At 39.1% G+C, this 20,351-nt stretch overlaps 1 protein-coding gene and 1 long non-coding RNA gene across 2 annotated transcripts in view; both read right to left on the bottom strand.

The window, feature by feature from the left end:
* Positions 1 to 2,774, bottom strand: part of LOC111747217 — a 9,590-nt gene extending 6,816 nt beyond the window's left edge. The window contains exon 1 of the long non-coding RNA XR_002783443.1: positions 2,418 to 2,774. This is a non-coding gene — a long non-coding RNA (uncharacterized LOC111747217). The remainder of the gene's footprint in view (positions 1 to 2,417) is intronic.
* The window catches only part of SDC2 (syndecan 2), a 108,181-nt gene that overhangs the window by 79,160 nt on the left and 8,670 nt on the right, over positions 1 to 20,351 (bottom strand). The gene's annotated exons all lie outside the window — the stretch shown is intronic.

Genomic DNA, 20,351 nt, shown 5'->3' with positions numbered 1-20,351 from the left:
CAGGGTTACTGGAAGGACTAAGTCTGATAATGTGTGGAAAATGCTGTGTAAATTATAAAGAGCTATGCAAACATCCTAGACCAGAGGTCCCCAAACCCCGGGCTGTGGACCTGTACCTGTCCGTGGCCTGTTAGGAACGGGCCGACAACAAGAGGTGAGCAGCGCAAAGCTTCATTTTTATTTGCAGCCGCTCCCCAGCACTAACATCACCGCCTCGGCTCCACCTCAGATCATTGGGCATTCGATTCTCATAGGAGCACCGGTCTCTGGTACCAAAAGGTTGGGGACCGCTGTCCTAGACCCTTTCCTCTGGAGGCCTGTGACCTATGACTGCCCCCTTTAGATACTTCAGCTAGTAGTCTTATTATAATTTCATATACGGAGAAACTGAGGCCCAAGTATGGAATTTTTCCAGGGGAAAAATCCAACAAATCAAAGGAAAGCTCCCAGAAATCATTAAATACCTGGGAATCCAGTTCCAGTAAGATGTGGTCTTAGACAAGTCCTCTGACCCTTCCAAGCACCAGTTTCTCAACTGTCCTAGTTCAACAATCCTGCCTGGAGGGCAGACCAAGAGAGGAAGTTTTTGTTCCCTGAGAGCTTCCTAGAAGGCAGATTGGAGGAACTGGGCCAGTCTTCGAGCCCCAGGGCAAGAATCTTTTCCCTGGGCCCGTGTTGGGCTGCCAGTTTCAGCTCACAGAAAATGGCAGCCCAACAGGGATGGGGAGGATAGGATGGGGGCAGCCTCACCACAGTGAAAAAGGGGGCTCTGATGAGAAACTTGTCCAGTGACCTACGCCGACCAGTCCAGCGCTGTAGGAATCCAGGCCTACCAGCATAACCAAACACAGCTGGGAGGCCGGCTTTGCAGGAGTGGAAAGGGTTGCAGCAATGCCAGGGCAGGTGGCTTTCCCTGGTGAGGGACAGAAACTTCTCTAGGGTGATCAAGACAGTGCCATCTCCTGTCCTAACTGGCATCGCACACTGACCAGAAGCCTCACCTCTTCTTGCCTCCAGATTGGCCAAAGATGAGACAGAATTCTCTGGGCAAGGGAACAGGCAGCCATGAACACTTGGGAGCACTTGAGTAGAGACTGAAATCATTACTGGGATTTGCATGACGACGGGAGAGAGGGCAGGGTTTCCAATTATTTCTCTGGAACAGGCCGAAGCACAGAGTACAGTTTTATATTATTGTGACTTAATTCCTCCAGTATCCCCAAAGCTCATATGGAAATGCAGGTGACCTGTTAAATAACGGCCAAAGTCTTGTCTCACTCAAACTCTGGTTCCATAAAAAACAGTAATTGTTGGAAACTCCTCAAACCTCACATCTTTTCAAGATTGAGCAGTAAGCCACACAAAAATAAGAACCACTCACTTAAGTGCACAAATGACACTACATTAAGTCCCATTAAACAACCCAATGAAGTCTGCAGTATTTATTAGGTGTGACCACAGCAGTGCACTGACTTCCATGGGAAAGGAGGAAGAAAGGGAGGAATGATTTTTCTATAATACTCGAGCTGGCTGATAACAGGCTGGTTCATTATTCCCAGCCACCCTACAATCATTAACCGGGCGGTGCTGGGAGTAAGACGAAGAAACCCAGTTCCCGGCCCAAGGAGACTTCCTGATGCTGCCCTCAAAACAGCGACGTTTGGGAAGCCATAACTTCTCCATCTGAAACCAGAAGAGCTGGAATATCTAACTGAAATTAGTTCTGACTGGTTTTCATTAAATCTTTTTAGCCAGTTGTCAGTATGCTTCAGAGGGGGAAAAAAAAATTGATCACATGCTCAACAGATGTGGGCCGGAATCAAAGCGAGCGGAGTGGAGCTGCACAGACAGCGAGCAGCAGCTCCCCCAAACAAAAGGTCAGCCATTTATAATGACATCCCCAGAGTGATGTATGTGCACATTAGAAAGTTAAATTTCATGAAAAAAAAAAAGTCCAATAAAGCCATCAATTTTATTTTTGGTTCATCTGGCTGCAATTTCTGCCTACAGTCATTTCTCTCTAGGAAAACAGCAGCGGGCAGAGGCACCTGGATTCACTTTGGGTCCCTGGTCTGTGAACTATGACATTCCACACATAGTTTCCCAATGCAAGTACTGAAATGCCTGCTCCCTACCTCTTAGCTAACTGTCTGTAGAACATGCCCTGTCCTTTGATGTGAAAGAAAAATCTCCACTTTACAACACGACCCTGCACTGGGCTGCTTTTCTGAAAGAACCTAAAACGCAAGCACCATTTTGGCCACCCTGAGTGTCTGTCGCAACAACTTTAGAGTGTCTACTTTAAAGTTATAAACACTGAGTTTACGTCCACGAAGTCCTGTTACCCTGTGGAGTATTTTAAGGAAAGAGAAATCATTAGCAGAATTCCCTGCAATTATCCTTGAAAAAAAGCTCACCTCTTTTTTTCCGATGGATTCTTGATCCAAATAGTTACGAATTTCTCCATCCTTCTTAAAGTGCCAGGGAAATTTGTTACTAAATACACGTTTAAATCAACATTTTATAACGTTGCTGCTGTTTTCAGTGAGTCTCCTCCCCTTCCTACCAGACACTCTGGGCTATAATAACTGTCCCACAGTCACCTCCTACTGAATAATTACAATAGCGGGCCAATTAAACTAATCAGCTTTCCACATATTTTTATCCGGCTTACAGATGTAAATCTCCCCAGAATGCCGAGAATGAAAGGCACCTCTCCAATAGCACCTAGGACTCCAAGTGTTACTCCTGGAAGAGGCCCAATCCACCAAGGAGAAGCTTAACTCATAACCAAAATTAGTAAGTAATGTTTTCAGACGTGATAGGCATGTAGATTCACCATACAGTCTTCCTTCTTCTTCAAGGAAATCTAAGGGATCACCCGTTATTATTGCTGAACTACTTCTATACTTCAAAACCCAAACTTCATGTTAGTATAGTTTAGCTTGAACAGCAAAACACCACCAAACCTTTTAAAAAGAGATTACAGAGAATAACAATGCTATCCAGTATGGAATTTTAGCTGCTCAGAAATCCATTGTATACATTTTTTGAAGAAGAAAAAGATATTTAAAAGATTTCAAATTCAAAGGTTCCTCACTGTAGTGTAAGCCGTTTACTATGAAGCAACTAAAATAACTCCTTGGAGAAATTTTTCCTGATGAATTAGAATCTTCTGGCTCCGAAAGAGAGGACTCATTTCCATTCAAATGCCAAGTGACAAGCAGCGAAAAGGAAAAATTCCACCCCCTGGCAAAAGGCAGCAAGCAGGTGAGAAACAGGCTTCATTTGTGTAAAACTAATCCAGAAATAGACATGTACATCCTCTTCCTAGAGAAAGCTACCACCTGAGGGATGTTACTTCTGGTGGAGGTGATCAGTACATATATAGTTTTCCTTATCTTATACATCCTGAACTCTCTAAATATCCAATTAGATAGCTTAATAATTATTTTAAATACAGATCATAGATCCGTAAGCTATTTCCCCTACCTTGGTAGTCTAGACAGTTCTCCAAAAAGGTTTGTATCATACAAATGAGAATAAGTGCCTTCTGAGGAAATCGCTTTAGTGGCCTCCTTCGATATCATTCCAGCATAATAATATGAGCATTCCTCAATGAGGCCAAGAGCCACTATCAATTAAGGAAACAAAAAAGGAAAGAACTAATGACCTTTTGATACCTTCTTTTGCCAAAGTACCCAAAACTATGTCTTTGGTGAATAAAAACAAAAATAATATACAGCTTTCCCTTCCACCTTAACTTTTCTCTCGTCAGAGCGGGGGAAAAATCAGGTAACCACTTGAAAAATTCACATTCAGGCAACAAGTACTTCAAAAGCTCATCAATCAATAAATAAACTAGGCATGTCCTAATTAGACCATTAAATAAGACATTTCCCAAGGTACAGCTCTAAAAGAAGACCTTCACATTTGCCTACTGTCTCGTCCTACTATGCACTCCAGACCTCCCCTTACCCATTTAAGCTACAGCTGTCACCAAAATCTTATAGAATAAATGTAAAGACATTCCACTATATCTCAACAGAGTATCCTAAATGCAGTATTTTGTTTTGTTTTTCAGAAAAGATGGTGGGTCACAGAAAAGGACACTCAATTCATACACTCAACATAACCTTTACAAATGAATAAAGCAATTAGAAACCCCGCCATTCAAAAACAGATTCCAAATCCACGTGGAATTTTAGTGAAGAAGATCTCCCTGATTTTTCTCTCTTGCTCAGTCAAAACCCTTTTAGGTCAACAATGTTAAATAGTTCCTGTATACCAAACAAAACTCTAACAACCCAATCTTTTAATTGAGCAATCTTTTAATTAAGAAGAGAAAGCATCCAAGTTCGAGTGATATCCTTGGATTTCATGGATTCTTTCCTACAAGAAATTAGCTTCCCAACTCTTAAAAAGAAGCAAACTGGGGATATTGTTACAACCACAAAGCAGGGAAAATTCTCAATCCCCAGCACAGATGTGAAATAAACAGCAACACATTATTCTCAAAGAACACGAGATAACCATCTTCTTTGACAAAGCCTTTTGTAACCTGGACAGCCTTAGGCTCGAAGACCCCACACACGTTCTTAAACACAGATAATGTGAGCCCACCTAGCTTCTCCAGACTACAGGCCATAAATCCTCAGAGACTGTAGCCCTACTCCAGAGCCACAGTTGAACAAAAGACTTCGTTCCATAAACATCCTTCCTAGTTTCCCTCCCGACACCTCTACAATATGCCTGTTCTGCCTTTGAGAATCACATAAAAAATTTACTGGAATAATCTATTTACTGGTCACTTATTAAGATTTACACACTGATAAAATTCTACCACATAACAGAAAAAATCTGAATATGCTTGGACAGTCTATAAAAGGTGGTTAACACATAACTCCAAAAAGCTTTTTTAAAGTTTCTTCTCTTTCAGGTCAATTTTCCAACATATACAACATATTATTTATACTGATGCGAGAATCATATTATCAGGAATATGGCACCTACATAAAACAGCTCTAACTTGGGAAAAAGGAGACCTGGATTTCAGTTGTGACTGGTTCTCTTTGTGCAAGTCACTTAACTTCTCTGAGCCTCTGCTTCCTCATCTGTAAAATTACAGGCTCTTAAAAAGGCACTTGCAGTTCCGAAATTCCGAAATTCGGCAATCAGTTTCCTTCCTAGATTGTTCTTTCAAATCCAATCTTCAAAAGCTCCACCTTCTTTTAACCTCCACATTGTTTGGGCTTTTGCCCTTGGGTGTCCAAGGGAAGAGGCTTTTGTTTAAAAGGCAGCCCTGACTTCCCCAGGGGCCCAAGGGTTACTGCAGGTCTCCCCGAGCAGGATGTGCATAATCAAACTCAGACAGCAGCTGCTGAGTTGGAGATAATCCTAAAAAGACTGTTTCAGACCTCCTCCTTCTCTCACAGTGAAATTGCCTGGCACCAGGCCTGTTCCGGCTGTTTGGACCTTATGTTTTCGGCACATTGCAAACAACATCTTCTGTGGATTCAACTCTCAAAATGCCAATGGATTTTTCTGTTTTGCTTTTTCAAGCTGGCTCTCCAGAAGCAGATACTTAAAACAGAAGCACACACAGTATCCACATGCTGATCGTATACAAACAGCTTAGGATGGGAAAAGAGGCTCTTGGAGGGGCAATGATGTAGGACTTCTCATTTAATGGAATTATTACTGCTCCTCTGTTCACTCTGATAAACAATATTTCATGAAAAAGTAAAAGTGAGTGAAGTAGCAAAAATCGCCCATTTGAAAATAACTAAATTTATGGATCTCACCCTAATTTCTATTCTGACCTAGTGTTCTCATGAAGTCACAACCTCTCTACTTCAATTCCATGGCCCTCTAAAGTGAAAACAATTCTACCTTGTTTTCCTAGAAATAAAATGGGGTTAACAGCTTAACTTCATAAAACGGGTTCTGTTAGTAGAGTCAAGAGAGCTTTCTACAATGTGTACTTTTAAAAGTGAAAAAAAAAAGTCTTTAGGAAGTTTTCTTGGCAGGATTCTTATATCAGTTATACCTGGCAAAAGTCATCTTGTTCCAGGAAGTCCTGTGAGAAAAGTGACGATGATGTGTTATGAAATAACAATTATTTACTAACACAGCCAAATTCGTGGCCAGCATAAAATATGAGAAGCGATCAATTTGTTCATGTAATTAATGTTATATTACTACTTCAAAAAAAAAAAAAACCATAATTAGGATTTTAGTTTTTTTCACATAGGAAATGTAACTAAGATTTTTTTCTCCCCAAATTATCCAGGGTAAAAGAGGTAGAGGTATTTTTTAATAATTTGATGCAATGGCGTGTTCTCATAAGACATCTATTTTGTTGTTTTAAAGTTTAAAACTTTAAAACAAGGATACAACTTCTACCCAAATCATTCTTCAAGAATACACATTCTATTTTTATACTTATTCTCTAATAAATATTTATCATTTTGAAACATTTGAAAATTTTCTCTATGACGAAGCATTAAGAAACCATGGACTTGAAACTAATTTAAATAAAAACATTTTTTTTTTTAAAAAAGAAAAACCATGGAAACTAAACTCCACCCGAAACTGTCATAATACTTGAGAATTTGAGGACTTTACTAAAAACAAGGGGTGGGGGATTAGCTTATAAAATCAGCTTTATGATTAACTATCAAGAGAACTGGAAGAGTTCCTTTTATCTCAAGAAAGTGGTGAGTGCCACACTTGGGCTCAGCCGCCAATCACAAGAACGTTAAAGCAAATTCACTCTCCTAACAAGGCTCCCTGTCTATCAGGTCTGGTCCCACTGCAGAGGGCACACGTGAGGCTGCCAGCTCCCCACACACACGTGATGTGGGCTTCGGGTTCTCATTGCTTGTACTCAAGGGTTCTGCAGTGAGGATGCCTGCATGGATATTACTGAGAGTGGACTGGTGTTGTGTGCATCTGCTTTTAGGTAGAAGACATAAAAATCAACAAATTATGTAACAAATTAGAAGACAAGGCGGACTTGCACGCTGCCTGACTGAAAACAAGATGGACCTCCAAACGTTCCACTCAAAGACTCTGCCAGACTTCAGATCAAAAAAACTTAGTGGCTTAAAATTAACAGCTTAAGAGGTGAACCATATTATTCTTAATTATTATTACCACTATATTCATGTACTAGCTGTGAACAATTAAAAACCTGTATTTCTACCTTCCCACAAACCCAAGAAGAAAACTAAGACATTCTGAAAGAAGTTTCAGCTACTTATCTATAGTTAATTGATCTCAAAGTAAGAAAGTCCCTCCAACTATATCCACAAGGAAGAAGCACACAGTATCACAGCAAATTCTTGTCTTTTCCTTTTTCTTTGTCATGCTTTTCATCATTAAAAATTAAAATAACCCAGAAGCATTATAAAGAGCACACAACAAGGCTTTTTATACATTAAACTAACTTAAGAGAACCGGTCACAGTTGCTTCAGTCCTGCCATTTATTTGCTTGTGAGCCTCTTCTCATCAGAATCAGCAGTAAAATGAGAGAATTAACGGGATATGTCGTCATTCTTTCAGTTTTGTGTGTAGATGACAACGATAAAATGTACCATTTATTTTTAAAGGGTGGCCATGCACACAAATCACAGAATTTCAAGCTGATTGGATGGAAGCATTAGAACCTAATCAAATTCCTTCATTTCACAGCTTTAGACACTCAGGCCAAGAATCTATATGCAGGGTGGATGCCATTCAGAGCTCACAAAGGTCACTTAACCAAGTCCTTGCTCTCAGGGCAAGGCCAAGACCAGAGAGATCTAAAAATCACTTAGTCTAAAACATTGGGCAATGCATTCCATTTCAAGAGGCAGAAAAAAGTAAAACAAAGAGCAAGCCAACCACTCTACTACCTACTCTTTGTATCCCTGGTAAGTGGATTCAACTGAGGCTTGAGGGACATCATGGCCAAGTCTGATGATGTAGTTAATGCCTTAAATTCCTGCTTTTTAATTTGTTCCATTGCCTGACCACTTTAAATTAAAGCCCAAGGACTATACCAGTCAAAACCAAGTATGCTTTAAGATCCCCCCTTCTGCATGTGTATGTATGTATATATATATGCACAAATACATACATATATATTTATTACATAAATATGTACATATAGTACTGCATATATATCATGTAGACAAATGGAATAAAATTGAGAGTCCAGAAATAATTCCTTACATTTATGGTCAATTGATTTTCAACATGGGTGCCAAGATAATTCAATAGGGGAAAAGAATAGTCTTTTAAAAAAAAAAATGTTGGGACAACTAGATACTGTATTTTTTTAAGATGTGTCCCTATTCCACAACATATGCAAAAATTAACTCAACATGGGTTATAAACCTAAATGTAAGAGCTAAAAACAAAACTCTTTGAACACACAGGAACAAACCTTTGCAACCTTCATTTAGGAAATGATTTCTTACATATGACACCAAAAGCAGCAACAACAAAATAGATAAATACGAGTTCACAAAAATTAAAAACTTCTGTCCTTCAATGGACCCTATCATAAGAATGAAAAGCTAACCCCCAGAATGGGAGAAAATATTTACAAATTGCCTGATAAGAGACTAGGATCAACAATATATAAAGAACTCTCAAATTCAGTAAGACAAACAACCCAATTTTAAACTGGGCAAAGAATTTAAAAAGACATTTCTCCAGAGGAAATACAAATGGCTAATAGGAATGCAAAAAGATGCTCACATCCTTAGTACATAAGTGCAAAACCACCATGAAATATCACTTCACACCAAGTAGAATGACTACAATCTAAAGGACAGACAATAACAAGTGTCCGCAAGAAGGTGGAGATACTAGAACCCTGTGCACTGCTGATGGGAATGTAATTATGGTCACTCTGGAGACAGTTTGGCAGTCCCGCAAAATGTTAACCACTAAGTTACACATGACCCAGCAATTCCACTCCTAGGCATATAGCCAAGAGAAATTAAACCGTGTCCACACAAAAACTGGTACATAATGTTCAAAGCAGCATTATTCACAATAGCCAAAAAGTTGAAATGACCCAAGTGTTCATCGACTGATGAATGGGTAAACAGGATCTGGTAGATCCACACAAATGTATATTCTTCGGCAATGAAGAGAAATACAGTACTAACACAAGTACCAACACGAATGAACCTTGAAAACATTATGCTAAGAGAAAGAAGCCAGTCACAAAAGACCGTATCTTGTATGATTCCACTTATATGAAATGTCCAGAATAGGCAAATCTATAGACACAATCTATAAAGACATCAGGTAGAGTAGTAACCACTAGGACTTGGTGGGGATGAAATGAGAAGTGGCTGCTAATGGGTAGTGAATTTCTTTAGGGAATGACAACAATGCTCTAAAATCAGATCGTGGTGACTGTCACACAACTGTGAAAATACTAAAAACCACTAAACTGTACACTTTAAATAGGTGACTTTTTGTGGTATGTGAGTTATATCTTAAGAAAGCTGTTAAATATTATGTACATCAATTGCAAGCAGCATAAAAGAAATCATATTATTTGAGTTATACTGCATGGCCAAATAAATTACCTTTTTAATAAGTAAACAATTTCCAGATAATGAAAGCTAAGTATATTTTGATCCTGAGCTCACTATCAAATTTTGCATTTGATAGAGGAAGACCTTAGACCTGTAACTAAAAAGCTTTGGGGTCTCTCAGCCTAAAACAGTTATACTGTAACTTCAGTGTTTAGACATTAAAATGCAGTAGTGGAAACCAAGAATGGGTATTTTTAACAAAACACACCCCTTCCTCCCCTAAGATGATTCTAATACAGGCCGGGAGAGTTCAGCACTTCGGGCCAGGAAACCCATCATTCTGGAAAGGCTTCTTCTAGAGTCCCTGGGGCTAATGAGCTGTAAACTGGTGGGTGTGGCATGATCACAGGTGGGTAGTATTTTTCACATGCCTCCTAATTCTTGCCATCAATTTCACAGGCATTTGAGATTTTCAAATTTGATAGTTTGTGAGAAAATCATGCTGAGTGAAATGTTAGCCTTTGGAAGAAGAGGTTCATCAGCTTCTTGGGACCTCTCCACCCTGCCCCCCGCCAGAGTATAACAGTTGAGCTATTCACAGACTCATGATCTTCTCAGAGTGCATTCACTTGCCCAGTTTTTAATAGAACTATTAGCTCCCAGGACAACAAAACTATATATCCACTGTGTAATACTCAGAGCCTAAAATGCAGGAAAAAAATCTGCTGGGAATTGTCATCCACAGAACAAGGACAGCTGGCCTCACACTCCAGTTATTTCCTGTCTCTAACAGGTGGACATTTTCCCCTACTGTGAGAACTTTACCTCCTATTCCAACTTCTATTTCCCATATTCAAAAGCAACCTCTATCTTCCTATCTGGGAAGAAGAAACCTGAGCTATAGCAGCTAGATGGAGTGGCACCTCTGAGAGGAAATAGTCATGAAAGATTACTGCATTCTAAGTGACAACCGTAACCAATTTATTTGGCTGACAAAGGAGAAGAGAAGACGATAGAGCAGAATGTTAAAATGTGGCCTGGAATTTTAAAAACTTTATTCCAAGGCATTAGGTAGAAAGGAGGAAAAAATGATTTCCTTAAAAAAAAAAGTAAGCATAGCCATTAAAGAACTACAGCATGCTTGGCTATAGAGATCAACAGGCAACAGGATTTACAAATGTGGAAACTGAGGCAGAAAAGGTTGAGCGATAGTATTTGCCAGAAGTCACCACTGGTTACTGGCAGAGAAAGGCCAGCCTATAAGAACTCAAGTCTCTGGCTACCTGTCCAGCATTCTCTTGTTTCACTCACATTAAAGAAACGCAAAGTGAGTGGTGGCTGGGCAAAAGTAAAGTGGTAGGAATATGGTTAGGAAATGGTTTCTAGCACCCGTCCTTCTGCCCATCATTTGTTTCAGTGATGTTTTTCACAATGGTCACTTAAGCCTCTTAAAGAAAGCTTTGTGCTCTAACCCAGTGGTCCTCAACCCCGGAGACCAATCTGTAGCCTGTTAGGAACCAGGCCGCACCGCAGAAGGCGAGCGGTGGGTAAGCCAACAAAGCTTCACCTGTATTTGCAGTAGCTCCCAAGTGCTAGCATCACCGCCTCAGCTCCACCTCAGGTCATCAGGCATTACATTCTCATAAGGGTACTGGTCCCTGCTGTCAAAAAGGTTGGGGACCGCTGCTGTAATCCATGGATTATGGGTGATCATGACACAGCCTGACTGTCCTTGTCCAGTCTAAGAGGAGCTCCTTGGTGCACGTTGCCAAGTGGTGTAGAAGTGAATGCTTGGGGTGGGGGAAGATAAGAGTATCTCCCCATAAACTCTTGACAATTGGGGCAGTGGCCCCTTTCCCTTGATACTGGCTTGGAGACCCTCTGCGTCTTCACTTCTAAAGATTCTCTGTCCCTTCAAGACCACTCACTGAGACTTGAGTTTGACTTATCTTTCTGGTATATACCTCTCTGGCTCACAACAGACAATCAAGGGGGCTATTCTACCTGATTGAGTACCTATCAGTCATCTGAAGTTTGAGGCAGTGTCAAATTTCAATAGTTACACTGTCCTCTAAAGTTGGCATATAGAGGGCTTACCATCAGTTTAACAAACAGTTGGTCCTAGAATGCCATATTCCATCAACTAAGGGCAACAAAGGATGTCCAGTCTCAGACCAAACTATTAGGAAAGGAAATAAAATGTTAAGTTGCTCAGCATTCCACATCAAAATACTTTAAGAATGACAGAATCTAAGGTTATAAGGAAGCTGTAAAGGTCAGCTAATCTCCCAGCCAGCTGATGCTCTGATTCTCTTCTAAAGATCCCAAATAAATGGCCATCCAAATACATGCTTGCTCACCTCCAGGCACAGCCCTCGCTATTTCAGAAACGGTCTATTTCATCTCTGACTGTCTTTTAGAAAGGTCTTCCTTTTATTCAATCAAAATCTGTCTCCTTGGCAGCTTCCATTCCTTTCATTCCTGATTGTCCAAAAGAATATAAGATCCAGGAAGATAAAGGGTCAGATATGTCATTACTTTATATCTTTCTATTGCTTGTTAGATGACACTTTTCAGAAAATCTTTTCATGATCTTATTTAAATTTCCAGTAAAACAAACAAACAAAAAAACTGATCTCTTTTTGTACATGTAGAATGCTAAAAGAAAGTAGTTTTATATTAAATAAATGAAAAGCCTCTCCTGAATACAAAATGCATCTGCAAATAGTTTATGGTATGGAATTTGTTTGAATCTTCTGGGTTTTGTGTCTCTATTTATGCCTCAAGGCACAAAACAACAAGAGCAGCCTGGTAAAGACTCACAAGTATAGTTAATGCCCAAGGAGAGAAACAGTAAACACCAGGAGGCATCTCACAAATGCTCTTAATATTTATTAAACCAACAATAGTGTTTTGGGTAAATCTTATTAACGTAATACACGAAGTTCTGGGCAAATGAAATTTTAATTCATTTACATCAAATATGCCTGCAATCCACATTTTTATTAAAAGGACAATAAGCATTCAGTTGAGAGGCTTGGAAACAGCATGTTATTCTGAATATTATGTATTATTTTTTCTATCATTTAAGACTATGACTTTTTAAAAGAGCATTACATAGTATGCTTTTAGATTGCTCTGGCTGCATATACATATAAATCAACCATTTACATCATTTCTAAAGTTTGTGGGAAAGGTATGCAGTCCTGAGAATCGCCTCAATTCCTCTGTGCAGTGAGTAAGGTATAAAAATATATATATTAGAGGAAACAAACCCTTGAGAATGAGAGGGTAAACACAAACGCAATTCATTGTTTTTTTAACACTCATCATTATTTGATGTACTAAAGGCCTTTATCAATATAATCTTTAGCAGTTAAAGATGCAACAATTTCATTTAGAACGTTAAAAAAAAGTACATACCAATCAGCCCAAGATAAAATTTATCTTCCTTTATGCATATTTATCAACAATTAAAAATAAGACAGCAAAGGTACAGTCTGTGTTTAGTAAACTCATCAAATAAATTTGTTCTTAAATGCCTTTTATCTAATATGCTAACAATCTTCAAATATTCCATATTCACTAAGTTGACAGTAAATCCTCTCGCACTCCTGGCTTTATTAGCGCTCCCAAGTTCTCCCCTTTCCTGTATAGGGCCAAAAACCAATAACAAGAGTAAGGTTAAGCTCACATAAACTGTTTATTTTGTCAGCAAGTAGATGCATACGAGAGTTTCCTCATGGATAGAAGGTGATGCCTGAACGCACATCCAAGTTGGGTCCTTAGGAATGTGAGTTCTGAGGCAAACTGGTATGTGTGCCAAACATCTTATCCTGGCAAAATCACATGAGGTGACAATCGGACTGGAAAGGGAAGTCACCGTAGTAGTAACAGACACAGCACACGTGAAGAGAGGAAAAGGTGTCCGGTCCTGACAGCACCCATTCTTCTCCCTCAGGTTGTAACAATCCCTGCATTTGTCTTTGGACAACCAGTCCTTTCCTATCTCCATCCATGGGATTCTGGTGACATTTCTTCCACTTGTAGTTCCAGGGATGATATATATCATCCCAGCCAGAAACAGTCAGGCTTGGCCAATCTAGAGTCAAAGAGAAGTTATTCTCCAATTCTCACTAGAAGAGTTGGCGAAAAAGAAGTTCTACCACAACTGCTGAAAACACAGACTGTTAACCTGGGCTTGTCAGGCCCCATCTTGACACCACAAAGACAGAGGTCTCTCCTGGTTGTCATCAGGTTCTAAAATCTTCTTTTCCTTACTAATATAACCTGCCTAGATTTTACTGGGCACATGGCTGCCTATATAAAAACTACATTTCCCAGCATGCATTGCACCTCGTGTGGCCAGCCGACTACGTACTGACTAATGGGATGTAAGTGGAAATGATATGTTCGCTTCCAGGCTGTGGCCTTAAAAGGAAAGGGTTCTTCCCTTGACTGAGTCTCCTGACAGGAAGACAGTAAAGGTAGAGTAGTCACCTTGGAGCTTCAGGTAAAGAGCTGCATGAGATCATTGCAAAGCCATCTCACCAGCCCTGTCTTTGTGCTGTTATGTCAAAGGGAAAAACATCCATTTATTTTGAGCCACTATCTATGAGGAATCTCTTTTTAACAACAGCTTAGCTATTACCTTGATTAGTTTAAGGCCTGAGTGTGAATCTAACAAGGGAAAGTTACTTTGAAAGATATATAAAACCTAAGGTCTGATAACGTCACTTAAACCTCTTAATGCAGCCAGGCCTGAAGACAATTACTCCCAGACTTCATTATTTGAGCCAGAAATTTCCTCCTTATTGCTTACGCTAGTCTTGTTAGAATTTTTGTTACTTGCACCTGGAAGTGTCTTAACTGCTATACTTACCTGGCGATGGCTTATGAGCTATTGTTACAGCTCACAGTCCTGGGTCTTTATAAGCAGAAACTATTAAAGCCATCCCTTTCCTCTCAATGGCTGGCTGCTTCCCTGAGTTAACGCAAGGCAGAAGCCAAAGCAGTTCTTCTGCCTCCTCACAAAACTTTTAAATTAAGTGTGTTCTAGGAATTGACTTCTATAATGAAACTCACTATTTCTATAAAGTAGTATTTCACAAACTTTAATGTGCTCATGAGTCACTGGGAGTCTTGTTAAAATGCAAATTACAATTTAGTAGTCTCAGGTGAGGTTCAAGATTCTGTAGTTCTAATGAGCTCCCAGGTGATGACCATGCTGCTGGGCTGGCACCCACCTTTTGAGTAGCAGGTCCTAAAGCAGTGGCCTGCAAGCCTGGCTGCACACTGGAATCACCAAGGCAGCTTTACATACTGATATCTGGACCCTACAACCAGGAGCTCTCATGTAAAGTTGCCGTACAGTCAGAGACGCGAGCCACTGCTCAGTACTTCTCAAACTCCAGCATGTCACAGAATCACCTGGAGGGCTTTGTAAAACTCATTGCTAGGACCTATCACCTGAGTTTCTGATTTAGTTAGTCTGGAGGTCCAGAAATCTGCATTTATAGCAAATGCCTAGTTGATGCAGGTGCTGCTGATCTATCCGCAGTTTGAGAACCACGGACCTAATACCAGAGTTATGTGACTCGTAACACCTCAGTTTCTACTGGGAACAAACACTTCTGTCTACAAACTGTATTATGTCAATGCTCTGGAACACCTACCTATCAGGGTACACTGGGAGGAAGGAGTAGAATTAGAATTCATATTTCCATTCCCTTAATTTCTAAAATTAATTTACGTGCACACTTAATACCTTGTAAAGACACAGTTAACCCTACTGTCACCAAAACAATGAATAGTAATGTTGAATTTTATTATAGATATTACAGACTTATTGGGTTTAAGCACCTATGAATCATAGCAAATGGCCCTTTTTAACAGAATAATCCTCCTAACTCTACTGTAGGACAGATGCATGCTGAATGGCAGTTTCTAAAGGGTCAGCATTTTAATGTTATCCGGCAGAGCAATCTGCACAGGCTCTGAGAATTCTAGGATTCTTAAGTGAGGTTTCCCCCGCCCCACCGCTGCCCCCGAGTCAATTAAAGATATCCCCTTTTATTCAAGGGATGGAAAATTGTGTTTCAGAGTTGAGTGAGGGCAAACATGCTCCCAAATTAGATATCTGAACAAAGTAAACTATGAATAGATTAGATAATGGGCTGCTGCTTTTTTACTGAAGCAAGAGCTAAAGACGACTCAGATGCCTTATTCACGGGACAGCCTAAAGCACTCTCTCCTCCCTACTTCAACAGGAAACAGTAGAGTTCATGGAATTAATTTGATTTGAAACAGGTCCAAGTCGCTGATGTGAAGTGCAGTTACAATAAGAGGGCCATCATTAAGACACGTGTAGGACTTATACATGACTGGTAAATTCAGAAAAGTCCTAGAATAAATTTCCAATCAGTAAAACTCAATCTCTCTGTTCAAAGCATGAACTCAGGCAAATCTAATAGGCTGACCAAACATGATTTTCTGCAACCAGGCCAAGAAGACAAGTATCCTTTGTTCTACTAAGGAAAGTTTTCCTTCAGAAAGGGAAATGTTTCAATTTTTTAAAGACATCCTCAGGTAAACTTAATTTATATGTACATATAATCTCGTCTAAAGAACTCTCAAATGCATCATAATCCACCAATGTAATTATCAGAAAAGTATGAGCCAGCAGACAAATGTTGAAGAGAAGGGTAGAAAAGGAAGCTGGAAAGGAGCAAGCATTTCTCAATTCTGCACAGTTTAGACTGACCAGCAGCAGATCAGTCCTATGAAGCCACTGTACTCCAGGAGGCTGAGTCACAAGCAGTGGAGAACATGGTTTAAGATGACAAAAACCTAATCTACGAGACTTCCCTCTAAACTGGAGGAGACCAAGAAAGGCACTTAGGGCACTGATTCTCAAACCTTCTGGAGGTTGGAATTCCCTGGGGTGCTTTTACAAACAGGTAGCTGGGCCCCAGCCCCATATATTCTGATTTAATTGGCCCTGGGTAGGGCCCAGGCACTGATAGCTTTTAGAAGCTCCCCAGGTGAATTTAATGTGCAGAAAGGTTTGTGAACCACTGATTTAGAACATGCCCTTCACTATCCAGATGAGAATAGAACTAGCCATGAAAACAAAAAAGGGGAAAGAATTCAGCCTCTCTTCTTTCTTTCCTATCTGGTCAGTGGCACCGTCATTCTTCTCAGTCTCAGGTTCAAAACCTCAAAAGAGGATCTTTTCTTCTTTGATCAGCACATCTAATGAACCATCCATCCATTTCAATCAGCGTCAACACAGAGGCTAGTGCTGACTCAACACCCAGCACTCATTTAAATGCTGAGCATGCAGTAACTCATTAATGCTCACAGCATCTCTACTGTAGCTGCTGTGACTAAGCTCCTTTTTACAGATGAGAAAACTGAGGCACAGACTAGGTTACCAGCTCAAAGTCATATAGATACGAGCAGAGCTGGGATTTAAAGAGATTCCCATTAATTCTATTCCTTAGTTCTCGCATTACCAGACTGAAGCTTGTGGAGAGGAGCCATCAAAGTAATATGCTAAATTATAAAGAAATCCGAATACAATGACCTATTAGGCCAAGCAATGCAAATGAAGGGTCTGATACTTCATTATTCAAGCTGCACCCATTCGACTAAAAAGTGGTTATACATTTAAACACTTCCACTCTTCTCTTGAAAGACTGTAGTATTATGTCAGGACTACTTAAAACTAAAAAAGCTGAGGCTCTAACTTCCGAGTCACAAGCAACTGGTCAAGTAGTACCACCATGCAGTAGAGCGACAATTAGAGACAGTGAATGGAAACTGCCAATCATAGTTCTAAGCAGGAGATTGGTGTAGTAATCTTGAATGTTGTTGTCTTTTAATGAATTCATTTCTTAAAGCTATCACCCCAAAGACTCATTTTCTGAGAAACTATGACTCAAATATATTTGTTATTACGCTAAGATTTACAAAAGCAGTATCCAAGAAAAAAAATGTTTGGAGAAAAGGTGAATCTACATCTAATACTGGCAAAAAGAAAAAGTACTGAAAAAGTACTTTTACCTGAGCCATTAGTGTCTCAGACTCTCTTCCAGGAAGGCACTGACATATTTTTAGTATAAAAATCCAAGGAATGCTCTTCTTCCCTTAACCTACAGTAGCAGTTATTTTCCCCTAGTTACGTGTGGTATTAATTCACCAGGATTTTGCTTCTAGTTTTGACTCTTATCTCCAGAAAGCTTTTATCACTTTTTCTCCCTACAAGTCTCCAGAATCTTCCCAAGATTTACAAATCAACTTTACTTCAGTCCCTGACCTCTTGGGGTCTTCAGGGTCTTCCAAACTCCAATGTTCTCAGCTCTCCTCCTCTAATTAGCCAAAAGGTTCACAGACAAAGGAGTTAGCTGAAGCACAATTTTTGCTGGAAATTGAGAAATTATCTAAAAATCACCTTGTTATTCACTTTGCACAAAACGAATCAACCACTGATGAAGACCGTATAACATAGTATATGCTCCATTTGGTATTTCATTTATTCACCTTGTTTGATGATGAATAAAACATAGTTTGTTCAGTGCTCATCATTAATGTGAGGAATGAGGGAGAAGAAGGAGCCAGAAGGAACTGTTTTATGTAAGAAAAAAAAAAAAAGACTAACTTACCAGATTGCCTAGACCCAACTTATACCTCTACCGCCATGTGCTCTTAGACCAATGACTTAAACCTCCCTAGATATGTTTCCTTTTAAAAGCAATTCTAGCTCTCAAATCCACTGTTATATACTTAAAAAGCAGAATCAAAAAGAACATAATGGGACTCATCCTAACTCCTTTATACCTCTTTCATCAGCTAAGAGTATTTGATCTTAACACCTAATATAAGGTCCAGCTCTCACCTTTAAGAGTCTAAAGCTTACAGAGTATGGAGAATCAGACTGGTGAATTGTAAGGTTTCTTTCTCCCCTGATATCAAATAGATTATTCAGGTTCTAAACAATTTCTTGCTCATTGTATCTTTTGCATACCTTAACTCTCAGAAGTCTTTCCTTGGAGAGCAGGTGGAGAAAAAGAGAAAAGTATCAAAATTAAGTGTCTTCAAGTCATCAAAGAGAATTCTTATTTTTCTCCAAAACACTCTGCCACTTCAGGGAAGGTTTTGTTTTTGTTTTTCTAGAAAGCAGTGACTTCTCTTCTACAAAGAGTTCTTCTTATACTTCTCAATTGTAGTTCTTTGGCAGTTTTGATTGCTGGATATGTCTAACTGGATTCAGACAAAAACAAACTGATGCATATGTTAAATATGGGTTCAGCCCATCTTCAATTACCCTAAATAATCAAAACGTATATAACAGTTGCTAGAATGTATGTATTATGTCATAATTTCTTTTTAACTTGCAAGACCAATAAAGAAATTTGCCTTTGCTAAGTGTGCATGCAGTAACAAGAGTTAACTATTAACTAACTGACTTACCAAACATAAAACTTCATTTACTAACTAATCAAGACAATCACAAAATCTAATCAAATCTAATATAATCAAATAAAATATCGCTCTTAATCTAAACGAGTTCAGAAATGAACTCATTTAGAGAACACAAAATTAAGATTTTAATTCACTGGTAAACTTAACAGATAAATAAATCAGTATTTACAATGTAAGATTCCGATTTGACCTTCTTTAAGCATTTTACAATTACAATCCCAAGTACTACATTAGATTTTCAAGTCTTAACTAAATTTCCAACTTGTATACAAGTCTATTTTGAGCTTTAGCTGAGTGTAATTAAGCTCCCTTAAACTGTGAATAACTGCACTGCTTTCCTGATGTTGAAACACAGATGATGGGGGAAAGAAAAAGTATAATTCAGCATTATATGTTACCTATTAAAAAATAAACTGGTCATAAATTTGTGAAAATATATGTCCTTTAACATCAAGAGTCAGAATGCAAGTATGAAACAAGAAACACAGGCATATTTATAAATATATAACATATTCCAGAATCACCGAACTTAAAGCTCAAAGGAAAGAGAAACAAATGTGTTTAAAACACCTACTATGGTTCAGGTTTTGCGTTAGAAGTTTTCAGTCATTATTGAGGGTAATCTTCAAAATAACCAAAGAGCAACATCCAGTTTAACACTGAAAAAAACAAGCTCGGAGATGATAAATGATAAGAAACACCCCTAAGGTTACGTGGTTTTTCTGTGGTAATACCAGAAACTGAACCCCAATTCATCTGATTCTAAAACCTCCAAGATCATCTCCTAATTATCAATTTGGGAGGGCATACCATTGAATCTTGGCAATGCTAAAACTACAACTTCATACGAATAAAAATCTATATATATTATAACCCATACTTTATTGCACTGTCACACACCTGTCACCCATGTAACCAGAGACTGTTGCCTAACAACCCAGTAAACAGTGGCTTTCTGGTTCCTAAACATGCCAAGCGAATTGAGCCATCAGCACAGATGTACTAATAACCCTAATATAGTAAACCCTCAGTTAACCAGAAATTACAGACCCTTATGTTAACATCTTTATAAACTTTTACCAGATGCTTCTCTGCATTTGTTGAGATGATCATATTGCTCTCTCTTAAACTTAATAACTGCATTGCTTTTCTGACGTTGAAACATTCCTTGGAAAAACCTTTCTTGGGCTCATCATCATTCTCTTAATAAGCTGCTGTATGTAGTTTGATAATATTCTATTTAAAATTTTGGCATCTACGATCCTAGGTGAAACTGGCCTACAGATTAGTTTCCTTGTGCTTTCCTTGTCTGGTTTGGACAC

This window comes from Pteropus vampyrus, unplaced genomic scaffold (assembly GCF_000151845.1).
Source record: "Pteropus vampyrus isolate Shadow unplaced genomic scaffold, Pvam_2.0 Scaffold215, whole genome shotgun sequence".
NCBI classification, from domain to species: Eukaryota; Metazoa; Chordata; class Mammalia; order Chiroptera; family Pteropodidae; genus Pteropus; species Pteropus vampyrus.
Note: the sequence above shows the minus strand (reverse complement) of the source record. Positions and strands in the feature narration are given on the sequence as shown.